The sequence below is a fragment of the Helianthus annuus genome, chromosome 8 (assembly GCF_002127325.2).
Source record: "Helianthus annuus cultivar XRQ/B chromosome 8, HanXRQr2.0-SUNRISE, whole genome shotgun sequence".
NCBI lineage: Eukaryota > Viridiplantae > Streptophyta > Magnoliopsida > Asterales > Asteraceae > Helianthus > Helianthus annuus.
The window spans coordinates 162654182-162668931 of record NC_035440.2 but is presented as its reverse complement, the minus strand read 5'-3'; positions in this window follow the sequence as shown (position 1 = coordinate 162668931).

Here is a 14750-nt window from a genome sequence, read left to right as displayed (position 1 = left end):
TGTATTGAATCGTTCATTTATTTATTTGCAAATGGCCTGCGGCCCGATAGGTTACATGGAAAATGTAAAAACAGGGCTTACATGTAACAGCGTCGAAGCTGTTGTGCATTTTATGTGCGTGCGATAGGTTCGCCTTCTATTGTTTGTAATCTACACGCGCCTTTGCCCAGGACCTCTTGGATGAGGTAGGGTCCTTCCCATTTGGGGGCAAGTTTCCCTGAGCGTTCTGTGTTAGACGCCTCATTGTCGCGAAGGAAATAGTCTCCCAGGATGAAGGTACAAATGCGAACACGCGCATTGTAGTACTTTTCTAGCTTGGTTTTGTACTTGGCCTCGTTGATTGCTGCGTTTTCACGCCTTTCCTCTAGGAGGTCCAAGTCAAGCCTGCGCTCGTCATTGTTGTCGATTTTTTTGACAGCCAACATTTGAGGTGAAGGGAGACCTACTTCTGTGGGGATCACCGCTTTAGAGCCATAGACCAGGCTGAAGGGTGTCTCACCGTTACTTGTCTTTGAGCTAGTCCTGTGAGTCCATAAGATACTAGGGAGTTCATCGACCCAGCCGCGTCTGGCTGTTCCCAATCGCGCCTTGATACCTTCGACTAAACTTTTATTGATACTCTGTACTTGGCCGTTCCCTTGCGGATGCGCCACTGAGGAGAATATTTGTTCAATGTTTAGTTACTTTAGCCATTTTTGAAATTTTTCGGCAGCGAAGTTGGTGCCGTTGTCTGTAACGATGCACATCGGTAGACCAAAACGGCAGATGATATGTTCCCAGACAAACTTCCTTGTGGTGAAATAGTCAACAGCCACTATGATAAACTTCACCGCACCTGGTGCGTCTGGAAATGGTCCCACCACATCGATTGCCCATTTTTGAAATGGCCATGCGGTGGTGACGGGGATCAGTTTTTCTTGGGGCGTAAGGTTTTGGGAGCGTGCCGCTGACAATTGAAACACTTGCGCAAGACTTTAACCGCGTCAAGATGCATGCCAGGCCAGTAGTACCCGGCATTCATGATTTTGGCCACCACCATGCGTGGGCCCGCGTGTATGCCACAGATTCCGTCGTGTATCTCTCTGATTAGGTACATGGCATCTTGGGGGTCGACGCATCGTATGAGTGGCCTCAGGTATGATTTGCGGTCTAAAATACCGTCTCCCATTTGATAATGACACGCTTTGTAATGCAACTTGCGAGCCTCTGCCTTGCTTTCGGGAGTAATACCTGATTGGAAGTATGCAATGATTGGTGTCATCCAGGATGTTGTACCGTACTGGATGACGTTGACTTGGTGCAGGGGTACTGAGGGATTTTGCAGAATCTCGATGCGTATCTCCTTTGCCAGGTGTTGGAAGCTGGTGGATGCGAGTTTTGAGAGTGCATCCGCAGGTTTGTTTTCACTCCGGTTGATATGGCAGATATTGAAGGAAATGAACTTTGCTTTAAGTTGCAAGGCTTGCTCGAGATAGAGGATCATGATATCCCCTTTTACGGCATAGTCGCCGCGCACTTGGCCTGCAACGAGTAGTGAATCGACGTGTGCCTCCAAGTGTTAGACCCCGAGTTTGACTGCCAAACGCAGCCCTGCCAGTAGAGCCTTATACTCTGCCTCATTATTGGTGCTTTTGAAATCAAGGCGGATTGCATATGTGAGCTCTTGGCCATCGGGGCTGACGAGTCGCAGACCCGCACCTGCACCATACTCGTTGGATGCACTGTTGGTATATAGTGCCCAAGTGTCCGTTGTGGATGGTGGTGGTGTAGGGTTTTGTTCTTCTTCGCATTCTTGGATGCGATTCGCCGATACCTCGGCAACGAAATCAGCTAGAACTTGAGCTTTGATCGCGGGGCGCGGTTTGTAGATTAATGTGTGTGCGCCTAGTTCAATGGCCCATTTTGCTAATCTCCCAAAGTTGTCGGGTTTGGAGAGGATCGGCCCGATCCTGTAATTGGTTAATACGGTGATGACGTGATTTGCAAAGTAACGTCGTAGCCGTCTTGATGCGTGCTCGAATGCAAGTACCAATTTTTCCATGATAAAGTATCTTGTCTCTGGGTCGTTGAGCATTTTGCTGACGTAGTAAATGGGTGTTTGAATTCCCTCCCGCTCTACAATGAGTATCGCGCCTACCGCGTTGTCTGCGGCAGATAGGTACAAGATAAGTGGTTCTTTCTTGCGTGGTGCGGTTAGAGTTGGGAGTTGGATCAGACACTCTTTCATCTCCCGGAAAGCGTTTTCGGCCTATGTGGTCCACTGGAATTGTTACTTTTTTAAGCAATTCCGCAGAGTCTTGATGAAAGGGTAAGATTTAGCTACGTGATTGGCTAAGAATCTGTTCAGTGCGTCTAGCCTGCCAGCTAGTCGTTGCATTTCTTTCATCGTGGAAGGCGATGGCATGCGCTCGATCGCCTGAACTTTTTCCGGGTTCACCTTGAATCCATCTTTAGTTACGATGAATCCAAGGAATTTGCCTTCTTTCATTCCAAACGAGCATTTCTCTGAATTGAGCTTCATGTTGACGCTACGCATAGTCTGGATGTTCTTTCAATATTGGTGAGCATGGTATCCTCTTCCATGCTCATAACGACCAGGTCGTCCATGTAGATCTCGACACTTTTGCTGATTTGATCACCAAAAGTGTCGTTAATCAACTTTTGATAGATTGCGCCCGCGTCGCGCAACTCAAACGGCATTTTTGTATAACAGTAATTCTCGATAGGTGTGCGGAATGCCGTTTTTTTCTTCGTCCTCGATTGCCATTTGTACTTGGTGATAGCCTTTGTAGCAATCGAGGAAGCACTTCCATCCATCGGGAAATGCGTAACAATGTTTGGGGCAGACTTTGTTGAGATCTTTATAATCGATGCACATGCGCCAGCCCCCAGCTGGTTTTTCTACCATGACTGGGTTGGACAACCAAGTCTGGTACTTGACCTCCCGCAGGATGCGTGCAGAGAGCAGTTCCTTGACATGCTCATTCATCGCCTAGTTCTTTGCGGACCCAAGGTGGCGTTGGCCTTGGATTAACGGCTTGATACCTGGTAAGGTATTCAAGAAATGTTGCGCGACTTCGCGTGGTACCCCTGTCATGTCAGCGGGTGTCCATGCGAAAATGTCTTGATTCCTGAAGAGGAGTTGCTTCAGGCGCGCTCTGACGTGGTTGGACAAGGCATGTCCCAACGTCACCGTTTGCTCTAAGTGTCTTGCGTTAAGAACCCATTTTTCCGGTTAAGTGTTGCGGGTGAGCCTCGCCGTCTTAGTTGGACGCAGCTCGTCCGTGGTCATAACCTCTCTACTGGCATAGATTATTGCGACCCCGACTCGGTTGGAAAACCAATGCCAGAGTGGGAGACGGATGTAATCATGTTGAACTCGCCTTGAGATTCTCGCCCGAGAAGTACATCGTATCTGTAGGTGTGGGATAAAACCATTAAGTTTACTTCCTCTATTCGTGTGTGCCTTCCGTTGGTGAGGCGCACAAGGAAAGTAATTTGGCACAAGGGGAATACGGTTTCTCCCGCAAATCCGGCCAAAGGGTAATCTACCAGCTGCAACCGATCTTTGTCTTCTGAATCAAACTGGTTGAAGCACTGCTCATATATAATGTTAGAAGTACTGCCCGGGTCGACGAATAATGCTCCGTACAATAATAAGCCAGGTAGCCTGTAATGACGACGGCGCGCCTATCGCGCGGTCCGCCTCGGAATTTTGGAAAGACGACTTGTTCATCTCTTCAGTCATTGTCCAGTCTTCGTGCTGCCTTGCGCGGCTTTCGACATCCTCCGTTGATCATGTGGGTTGAGGCCACGTACATGGTCCGTTTACCCGTGGAGATGCCCTCGTTGTGGGGGGTGATGCGCTTGGTTTGTTTTTGCGCAGCTGGCAATAGATGTTGCAACTTCCCCTCTTTCAGGGCTCGCTCAATCTCCAGTTGGAGAGTAATGCAGTTATTGGTTGTGTGGCCCGAGTCCTTTTGATACTCATAGTAAAGTGTGAGATCCTGGTTCTTTTTGGACTTCATAGGTTGGGTCGGTCGCAAGAATTGTGCGTCCGTTAGAAGGACGTCACTTGGCGACTGATTGATCTCGGTCCAGTTACAGTCCCGAGATTCCTTCTTGGCTGCCCGGTTATCGCGTTGGGCGTTGATTGTTGCCCTTGCGTCTGGCTGGTGACTACGTGGGACGTATGGTTTGGAATCGTTGCCACGATTCCATGTATCCCGGTTGCGCTTGTTATTGCGCTTGGAGTCTTGGCGGGATGATTGGCCTTCCGCTTGGGGCTGTGCCTTGATAGTGTGCGGTTTGAGTAACCGCTGGGTTTGGGCGTACGTCTTGACCGCGACCATGACGTCGTCCCACCTTTCTGGCAAGCCCTACTTGCCTGAGATGGTCATAACCATCTCATCGTCCTTGACGGCCCGAATGAAATGGTTGGGTGCCATTTGATCTGCCACTCCGCCGATCTCGAGGCACTCTTTATTGTAGCGGACAACAAACGACTCTAAAGTTTCCTTGTCCCCACGCCAGATGTTTATGACGTCTATGGAATCGCGTTTGGGACGTCGCTGCTGGCTGAAGTGTGCAAGGAATCGTGCTTGCAAGTCTTCAAATGAAGCCAATGATCCCACTGGTAAATAATCGAACCAAGCCCTCGCCAGTTGCACCCCGCGCCGGTGAAAATGTTCATGTGGTCGTCTGGGTCGACCGACCCATTATACTTCCCAATTGTTAGTGGGAATTTAGTCGTTATAAAATCGGCATGGGCAATCTCCGGCACAAACTTTGAGTTTTGGGCCGCGGATTTTGGTCTGTAGGCCTGGGTTTGGTTGCGCTTAGCCGCGCGAAGATATGTAGTGTGGGGTTCTGTTGGAGGGATGTAATTGTGCCCTCCTGGTCAGCTGTTAGTTGCGTGAGATTCCCCGCAATATGTATGGTCCTCCGGGTCGGTACGACCATACCCTTCGTTTTGTGACTGCGGTCCCAGGCGGCTGTGGATGCCGGAGCCGTGATGGGCTGTAGACTGCCGAATAGTTTCGCCATGAGGGCCGAGGTGGCTCTGTATAGGGCCCCTGCGGCGGGACCCATATGAGGAATCGTCCTCATCAAGCGTGCGGACGTCGCAGTAAGAGGAACCTCGGTCCTCGTAGCTACTGCGAGAGGCTGGGTGTGTGGGGACCTTACCGTCGTATTGCAAGATACGACCCACAGGTGTATGTGGTGCGTGGGTGGGACCGCCAGGAATTTGCGCTTCAGCGCAAGCTTTATTGTATGTTGCGGCCAGCATAGTTTGTTGTTGGAAATACCAAGTATGAAGGTCCATGCCTGGAGGTATCACAGTAGCATACTGTGAAAAATCTGGTGCAGATGCGGGGGGAGTGCTCCCTGCTGCAGATGTGCCTCTGTGGCCAACATTTTGGGCTGGGGGAGCAGTCCCCGCAGGCCCTGGGTTTGCAGGGTTTAGACTTTCCCCGGTCGCATTATTTGGACGATCAGGCATGATCTCAAGAAATAAAGAGATGCGAAAAAAGTGCTAAGAGTAGCGGTGGGCGCCAATGATGAAACAGTGGTTAACCAAGAGAGGTTAATTCACTGGCCTCGTTAAGTAGGGTTATATCTTCTTTCAGAGGATCGGTGGCTGGACCGTCAGCTGGGTTGTCTCCCGCACAAGGAAACCACACCGTGACTCGTAACAAGGAGGAAGAGGTGGGGGGTGCTCCTTGTTACCACTCTCCGGTGTGAGAATCAGTAATTTACTTGGGAAGCAAAGTGTGTGATAGTAGTAGTAGTGAGAGAGCCGTGATGAGATACCTCAAACCTGGTTTGGGATGGGTATTTATAGTCGAGGAGTGAAGGAGGGTGGTTGAGTTGACAGACTGATGACGCGCCGCTCTTATGCAGGTGTGTCAGGCTCGTCGGCTGTGGAGGTGAGGCCACGTCCTACTGCGTTGTCAGTCGGTTGCTTACGTGTGGGCTGACAGGCGACTGTCATTGACGCCACTTGCACTGCAGTGTCAGTCCCACTTGCCTCGTGGGCAGGATACAGTGCCGCGCCGCACCACTACCTGTGGTAACCGCCGTTGTTTCCGCGTTCCCACTCTGGCGAAGACTGCGGGATGCGGTGCTAGGCCGCATCGCCGCTTATGGTGACTGTTGCTGTTGTCCAGATTCCTTGTTATGACGAAAGTGTTCATAGGATGCGGTGCTAGGCCGCATCGCTATGCGTACACCCGTTTTCATACACAAGGTAAGGGGATATTCCTAGGATGCGGTGCCAGGCCGCATCGCTTATGCCTATCTTCATTTTCCAATCACTTGACAGATTGGATTCGACAGCTGTGTTCGCGCGTGCCCGCACGGACATAGATAAGTTCTTGCTGGTGGAGGTTTTTTTTATAAGGGTAATGGTCACTCGCGGTCGTGTTGACGCGAAATCTAGGACCATACCCCTTCAGTTTCATACACTTTTACGGTTAATGATTTTTTTAATTAAAATGTGTATACAAGTTTTGAAATGCTTTAGTAGTTATAATTCTTGAGTGCATTGTCTTTGTTTGATGTACGCGGAATGTAGGACCATACCCCGTCGATGACTTTCGTTTTGCCCCCAAATCGACAACCCTTCCTGTCTGTGTGTATATACATACATATATTGTAACACCCATAATTTTCATAAGGTCAAAACCGATAATTAAACGCTAAAAATTTAAACCTTCATTAACAAAACATATTAGCAACCAAAATAACCTTGAAGTAGTTCGAAGTAAACACGTGTCATTTGATTACACGTGGCATTGATATTAAATAAAGGACTAATTTTGACAAACCTTGAATGTATGTAAATTCGAGGGTTATAGATGTCAAACAAGGGTAAATATACTGTATGGTAACCCTAGATGGTGCTTGTACCTTCAAACGAATAAATCATGGATCGTACGGAAGCGAAACGCGGAAGAAAGTGAGAGATTACAAGCTACAGGGGTTAACCGTGTCAACATGTTAATTATACCTCTGAGTGACCCTTTAACGCTCCCGAGGCTTTGTAACAGTATTATACGCTCACTGGAACATATTGTATAAATTCCGCGAAGTTCCGTTTTAGAACAAGAAAGTTATAATCAAATTCGTATGAGAAGGGTTAAAAGCGTCAATAATGAAAGTTAAGACTATCTGAATAATTAATAAACTAACCGGGGACTTAACAACGCGGGTAAATAACACGAGGTCCTTAGTTGTAATTAACCGAGGGCCAAACCGCAAAGTTACCCCTTCAAACCCGAAAGGTCAGGTTAATAATTACGAAAGATTTCGTTATTAATTACCCGGATTTCGTAATGATTATAAAAGATTTTAAAAATCTGAAAAACAGGCCCCTCGCGACCCGCGTGATGTTTTGGCCTAAGTTGAGGCGGGCCGCGAGCCACCTAAGATACGCGCCTGATATTTGAATCTCAGGCGACCCGCATTAAACATGCATGGAACTCCCATGCGGGCCGCGTGGGACGCCCAGATGCAGAATGTTTGGACAGACTTGCCTTTTGAACTTGTGAACGATCATTTGGACAATTAGTGCAGCATGGGTGCCCCCTACTCGACCCATAACCCTCTAGGACACATGCCAACCATCCATGATCAGTTGTAGGGTGTTGTGTGATGATCTTGGACCTTGACTTTGGCTATAAATAGCATACTTGTGTTCATAACTTCCATCACAACACAACAACACTTTTCTGGTCATTCTAAAGGCTCTCAAGTGTTCCTCATTGCTCTCTAAGCAAGTCCTAACTTCTGTAAGTTCATAAGATCCTTTGTAGTTCAATTTATGCTTAGAAAATCACTAGAAACCAAACCGTCGTAAATACGGTTTGACTTTAAAATAAATCCGAGATGGTTCAGTCTTATGACGAATCAAAAGCAGTTATGAGTGGGTATTAATGTGGGTAATAAACCCCTAAAAGGGTTCCCTCTGATCACCACTCTAACTATGTCAAATATCGAGTCAAACATGCACTTAAAAAGTCAACAGAAAGCTATTTTGCCGTTTTGTACATAATCTGTAATGTATATGTTATGAAACCTGTTTTAACACTCATAAAACATGATATTAAGTATATAAACTTGTTTACGCTCGTTTGAATCGACCTTTTGCTATATTGACCCGGTTCGGAGCCGAATGTCGCAAAAGTTTGACTTTTGCTTTGACTTCAGTTCTGACCCGTTTTAGTGAGGTATAGATATGCCTTAGGACTCTCTTAGGACCAGGTTACATGATGGTATAGACCACTGTGATCGGTTCATGAGTTATCCGAGTCTTTTACGCATTTCTGTTAATCGCCTAAAAGTTGACCGTAACGGCCTTTTAAAAATAAAACGAGTATTTCGGACACGTGAACGGACTATAACCTTGCTTACTAAATTATAAGCATGTCTTTAAAGTTTCACGTCAATCCGAAGTCTAGAATGAGAGTTATGCTAAAAAGCGCAATTAAAGTAAACTTTTGTAATTAACGGCGCAATTAGCATAACGCCCATCTAAAACCAAGATTTCGTCACCAAACCTTTTACCCACTGTAGTAAAATAATATTTTTGGAATTTTAAAGATTTTTAATAATTTTTACCTTGCTCATAACCTGCGGTTATGGCTACGGTTCGGTAAATACCAAATATGCCCTTTTCGGCCAAAACTTGAGTTCTACAAGGTCTTTTGACCCGATTCCAGTTGCTACTGATTTTAAATAATAAATAAAGTATTTTACACTTTATAAACTGTTCGGGAAACTCAGATTTCCTGTAGAACTCGAAAAGCCCTTTTAAAGTCTTTAAAACGACCGAAAAGCCCCTACGGGGCATAATATTAACTTAAACTCGTTACGGGCATCACGGAAGGTATCCTACTGATACCACAACCTCTTTAAGGCATATTGACTTAAGAAATAAACGTAAGACTCTCATGGTTAACCGTTTCGCCTATTGCGCGCACGGTTCGGCTTGTGAAACTAGTTTTCATAAAATAGCCGATACGGGTCAAACTATATTATTTTGACCCCAAAATCCAGAGTGTGAACCTTGAACCCATATAAAACAAGTCTCTGAACTTGTTTGGGGCAGAATCACATTCCATTCTCGGTTTTCGCCCTTTCGCGCGATTAAAACCATATTTATATTCCGGAACCAACCGGTCTAGGCTACGGCCAATATAAAGACCCGTTAGGATTCTAAGAGGTTAATTAAAACCTTCGTTCCAGATTAGGAGCCCAGTAAAAGCTATCGGTGATTTAATCAAATTAAGGAATATACTTGCGAAGGTAAATACTTTAACTTATTTCCCCTATACGGGCTTGGGTTACGGTATGTTAATACCGCTTGATTGAGCATTATATTTTTCCATCGCTTAGGTGGTTAATTAAATAATATGATCGGCTCATTTAAACAGTTTTGTTTCTTAAAAGCCTTTGGGGGGTTTAATGACCGTTGTCCCGGATATCCTTGGCATCATTTTACGAAATGGCCACGACCATCGACATCCCGGTGTAGGCGTACACCCGGTATACATTGTCGACATTAAATTAAAAGACGTAGCCGTTGGTTTTTATACTACGGTTTTACGCAATGTGGTGTGTCTATAAATCTTTAACCCGGCACGACCCGGGCTACTGAACGCATAAAAGAACATGTAAAACGTTCACAAGATTTTAATAATTTTCCCAAGTTATAAAAGAGTTTGTGCCTTGTGCATTCAAATCAATTTTAATAAACATTTTCAAATGTGTCAGTTGAATGTATTTACCAGTGTAAACTGACGTATTTTCCCCAAAAAGATTAAGTGCAGGTACTATACGAAATTGGCTGGTATTAGCTTCCTAAGCATCACGAATAGTCTCGCAAACTCGATGCCGTATCTGAATGAACAATATTTTATTATTTTGATCCGCTGTGGATACATTCGACTTCTGTAATACATTTGATATTACAACCAGAGGTTGAAGTATATATTTATCTTTAAAGCTTCCGCTGTGCATTTATATAATTGTGTCGTTTGACTATATTGTTGCCAACATCGTCACGGTAATCCCCCACCGGGCCCACCGGTGAGACACGTGGAAATCGGGGTGTGACAGGTTGGTATCAGAGCCAACATTGAGTGAATTAAACACTATCCTAATGTGTTTAATCTCAGTGACACAATTGCACATACTTGAGTCTAGACAAGAACTTAGGACAAATTCGAATTGTTATTCCAATTTTGTCTTTTTCTTTTATTATTGGTATTTAAAGTTTTATAAAGCAGGAAAATGTCACCTGTTATATTCCGAGGAAGAGGAAGGGGAAGAAGAGGCAGAGGAGATATCGTGACGCATCACGATCACGAAGCTGGACCGTCAGGTACAAGACCTCCTTCAATGACAAGGAGCGAAGAACCACAACGACGAAGAGACCTTTACGAACCTGCGAGGCATTCCACCTCGCACAGCTGAACGCCATCATACCGGCACTCCTTTGGGCCAAACTCAGAAAATGATCCCAACAACCCACAACCTTCCTTCATACCTCTACAACGTTCGGTATCGCACCGAAATTACGACGACCCTACTCCATACTTCATAGGTCAGTTTAATCCAGCTGACTACATACAGGAACCTTCAGGTTTTGTTCCACTAGGGCCACAAGATCACTTCTCCGAGGATCATATGGACGAAGATACCAATCCAACAGAACCTGCTCGTGGTACGCCCACGCATCCGATAGAAGTCTCTGATGGGTCGTCCTTCCATGGCACACCCTATCAGGGACCAGATAGTTTCCAAGCGTTGTTCGACCGACATGAGTGGTACTACACACCACCTCAACAGACATCACAACAACCGCGACATCCACAGGATCCCTCTGAGGATTCACGCTTTGTGGCAGTTACGCCACCACCTCCGCCACCGGCGCAACCAGTAATACCTGATCCGCCAAGGCGTAGGAGGACGAATGCGCGTATGTCCACACGAGGAGGAGGGGGTATCCACTTCAGCACCCCTCGACACTCTAGTAGTAGCCACTATCCGCCACTACAAGAAGAAGGACCTTCAAGTCCTATACAGGAGGCGAACTCCGCACCAGCTGCACCAAATTCGCCACCATTTGGGTACGACCAACCCATACCTGCTTACACGGGTCCAACGGCTTACAACCCGTTCGAACCGTCACAAGCACAATACAACTACAATTATGAACGCGACCCATATGTGGTGTCGGCTAGATATAATGCACGATACCCTGACGGAGCTCATGGGAACATGGGACCACCGGACTACTCAGCTCATGGGTATCCAATACCTCCCAGACCTCCAGTTCCGCAACAAGCGCCACAACCACGTTTCTCTCCTCCTGAACAGGAAGAGATACTCCATCGACTAGATCGTGTGGAGAGAGAGTTCGAGGAAGAGAAAAAGAGCCACCGAGGATTTCTCAAAGGCTTGGCGAACCTACTAAAGGGCAAAAAGAAGAAACGTGACCACTAGCCCTTAATAGTTGTATTAATGAAATTTCTACTTTGAAAGAAGTCCCTGCGTGGACACTTATCGTATTTCAGTCCCTACGTGGACTTATCTTTTAGTCCTTGCATGGACACTTATCTTATGTTAGTCCCTGCGTGGACTTGTCACTTATTTTTAAACCTCTATGGAGGTATGTACTATTTGAAAGACCCGTTTAGGGCAATATGTGATTGTATTTGAGATTATGGAATGTATGTTATGAGTTTTGTTTTAATATGTATGAAATAAACCAAAACCATTCCTTTTAAATTGATCTGCCTAAATAAAGAATCTTACGAGTGAAACCTAGCCTGGTGTCTTTTAAGATCCGGCCAAGATGGTAGGACTTAACTAAAAGATTCAGACTCCCTGTTAACCGCTGCAAGCATGTTAACAATCATGGCAGATGTGATTCGTTAAAATCACGCACGTCATTCTTATACAATAATCCTTTAAGGATTTCAAAACCCAACTAAATGATTTATAAATCATGGGTTAAATCACCAATGAAGGTGATCAATTATATTAAAACATCCATTAGTGATGTAGTGCCTACGGGCCAACCTTATTTAACCATCCATTAGTGATGTAGTGCCTACGGGCCAATCATATTAAACCATCCACTAGTGATGTAGTGCCTACGGGCCAATCTTATTAAAACATCCATTAGTGGTGTAGTGCCTATGGGCCGTAATAATCGTCTTATAAAGACAAGAGACAGTGGTGGTCTATGACTCCCTGCCAGAAAGGGGTAATAGAACTACGGTTCAAACCTCTATGCCTTTGATTCTCTGGAATCTCGGCTAATATTATAAAACATCCTCGTGATTAGGCTTTATGCCGCCAATATTATTGTTATAGCTAAAATAGGATGTATTCAAATCCTAAGATTTAATGAGTAATAAGTTAACCAAATATGGTCTTTGTTACCATGATTGACAAATTGTCATGAAAGACAATTATATAATAATCTCCTGAATAAGATTTTGTTATCTTCTGTAACAGATTCAAATTACAAATGGCGGATCCCAATGGAGAGAATAGCCATACTAATGAAGATGACTACGGCAAGGCGCCAGTGCATTTGACAGGCGCACAGCTAAAGGCTCTAATTGACAATGTTGTTCAGGCAGCTCTTGATCGTCAATATACTGAGTCTCAAGGCAGAACCGTATCAAAACCACCCTCCAAACCAAAGACACACTCCAAACCACCCTCTCAACCCAAGAAAGATGACGACAATCACTCGTCAGCTGAAAATAGTATTCGTCGTGAACGAGAATACACTGATGCATCTGGTGCCAAGGGTTGCACCTACAAGTATTTTGTATCTTGTAAGCCCCGGGAATTTACGGGGGAGAAAGGTGCTGTTGATTGTATCACCTGGCTAGATGAGATGGACACTATTGTGGACATCAGTGGGTGCGCAGAGAAGGATGTGGTGAAGTTTGTGTCCCAGTCATTTAAGGGCGAGGCCCTGGCATGGTGGAGGGCGTTGGTGCAGGCATCAGGTAAGTCTGCTTTATACAAGATGACATGGGAGGAATTTATTGCTCTCATTAAGGAAAACTACTGCCCTCAGCATGAGGTTGAGAAGATCGAGGCTGACTTTGTATCACTGGTGATGACAAACCTGGACTGCCAGGCTTATTTGACGAGCTTCAATACGATGTCTCGCCTGGTCCCATACCTTGTGACACCAGAACCCCGAAGAATTACCCGTTTCATTGGGGGCTTGGAGCCTGCGATAAAAGCGAGTGTAAAGGCCTCTCGGTCGACGACCTTCAGGTCAGTTACTGACCTCTCCTTGTCTCTCACATTAGATGCTGTCCGTCTGAGGACACTAAGGAGCAAGGAGGCTGAGAAAAGGAAGCGTGAGGATGATACCTCACGAAGGTCAGGAAAGAAGCACCGGGGAAACGGTGATGGCAAAAGAGGGTCGGAGACGAAGAAGGATGGGCAAGCTGGTGAAAGACCCAACTGCAAAATCTGCAAGAAACCCCACTCTAGGAAATGTAGGTTTGCGTCGAATTCACAGTCGCAGCCAAAGACTCCTTCCTGTGGACTGTGCAAGTCCAAGGATCATAAGACAGTGGATTGCAAGAAGATCAAGGATGCAACCTGCTATGGTTGTAATGAAAAGGGGCATATCAAGAGTAACTGCCCTAAGAACGCCAAAAAGGCGGAGGAGACCAAGAAGTCAAATGCGAGAGTCTTCCGCATGGATGCAAAGGAGGCTGTGCTGAACGACAATGTGCTTACAGGTACTTTTCTCCTAAATAATATATTTGCAAGAGTACTTTTCGATTCAGGCGCCGATAAATCCTTTGTAGACCAAAAATTTTGCCAACTATTAAATATGCCTATCAAAACCCTAGATGTGAAATACGAGGTAGAGTTAGCAGACGGCACGATAGAAACCGTCTCCACTGTTCTAGAGGGATGTGAAATATCCATTAAGAACCATTCTTTTCCTCTATCTCTACTTCCTTTCAAACTAGTGGGTTTCGACATTGTTCTAGGCATGGACTGGTTATCCCGTAATCAGGCCCAAATCATTTGCGGCAAGAGGCATATAGTGCTAAAGACCCCGAGTGGTGAATCGCTTACCATTCGAGGAGAGACGCAGTATGGACTGCCCGAAGATGTATCTATGCTCAAAGCTTCTAGGTGTTTGAACAGAGGCTGTGTAATTTATATGGCTCAGGTAATAATTGAAGAACCTAAGCCGAAGATCGAGGATCTTCCTGTCATTTCTGAATATCCCGAGGTTTTTCCTGAAGAACTACCTGGTTTGCCACCAGATAGACAGGTGGAATTCAGAATAGATATCATACCTGGAGCAGCTCCCATAGCAAGAGCGCCCTACAGACTAGCTCCGACGGAAATGAAGGAACTAAGGACCCAGTTGGATGAACTGTTGAAAAAAGGTTTTATCAGACCTAGTTCGTCTCCCTGGGGAGCACCTGTCCTGTTTGTAAAGAAGAAGGACGGATCGATGCGTTTGTGCATCGATTACCGTGAGCTAAACAAAGTTACCATAAAGAATAGATATCCTTTGCCAAGGATCGACGATCTGTTCGATCAGCTGCAAGGAGCGAGCTACTTCTCCAAGATCGACTTAAGGTCGGGCTATCATCAGCTAAGGGTCAGAGATGAAGATGTACATAAGACAGCATTTAGGACTCGCTATGGTCATTACGAGTTCCTAGTGATGCCTTTTG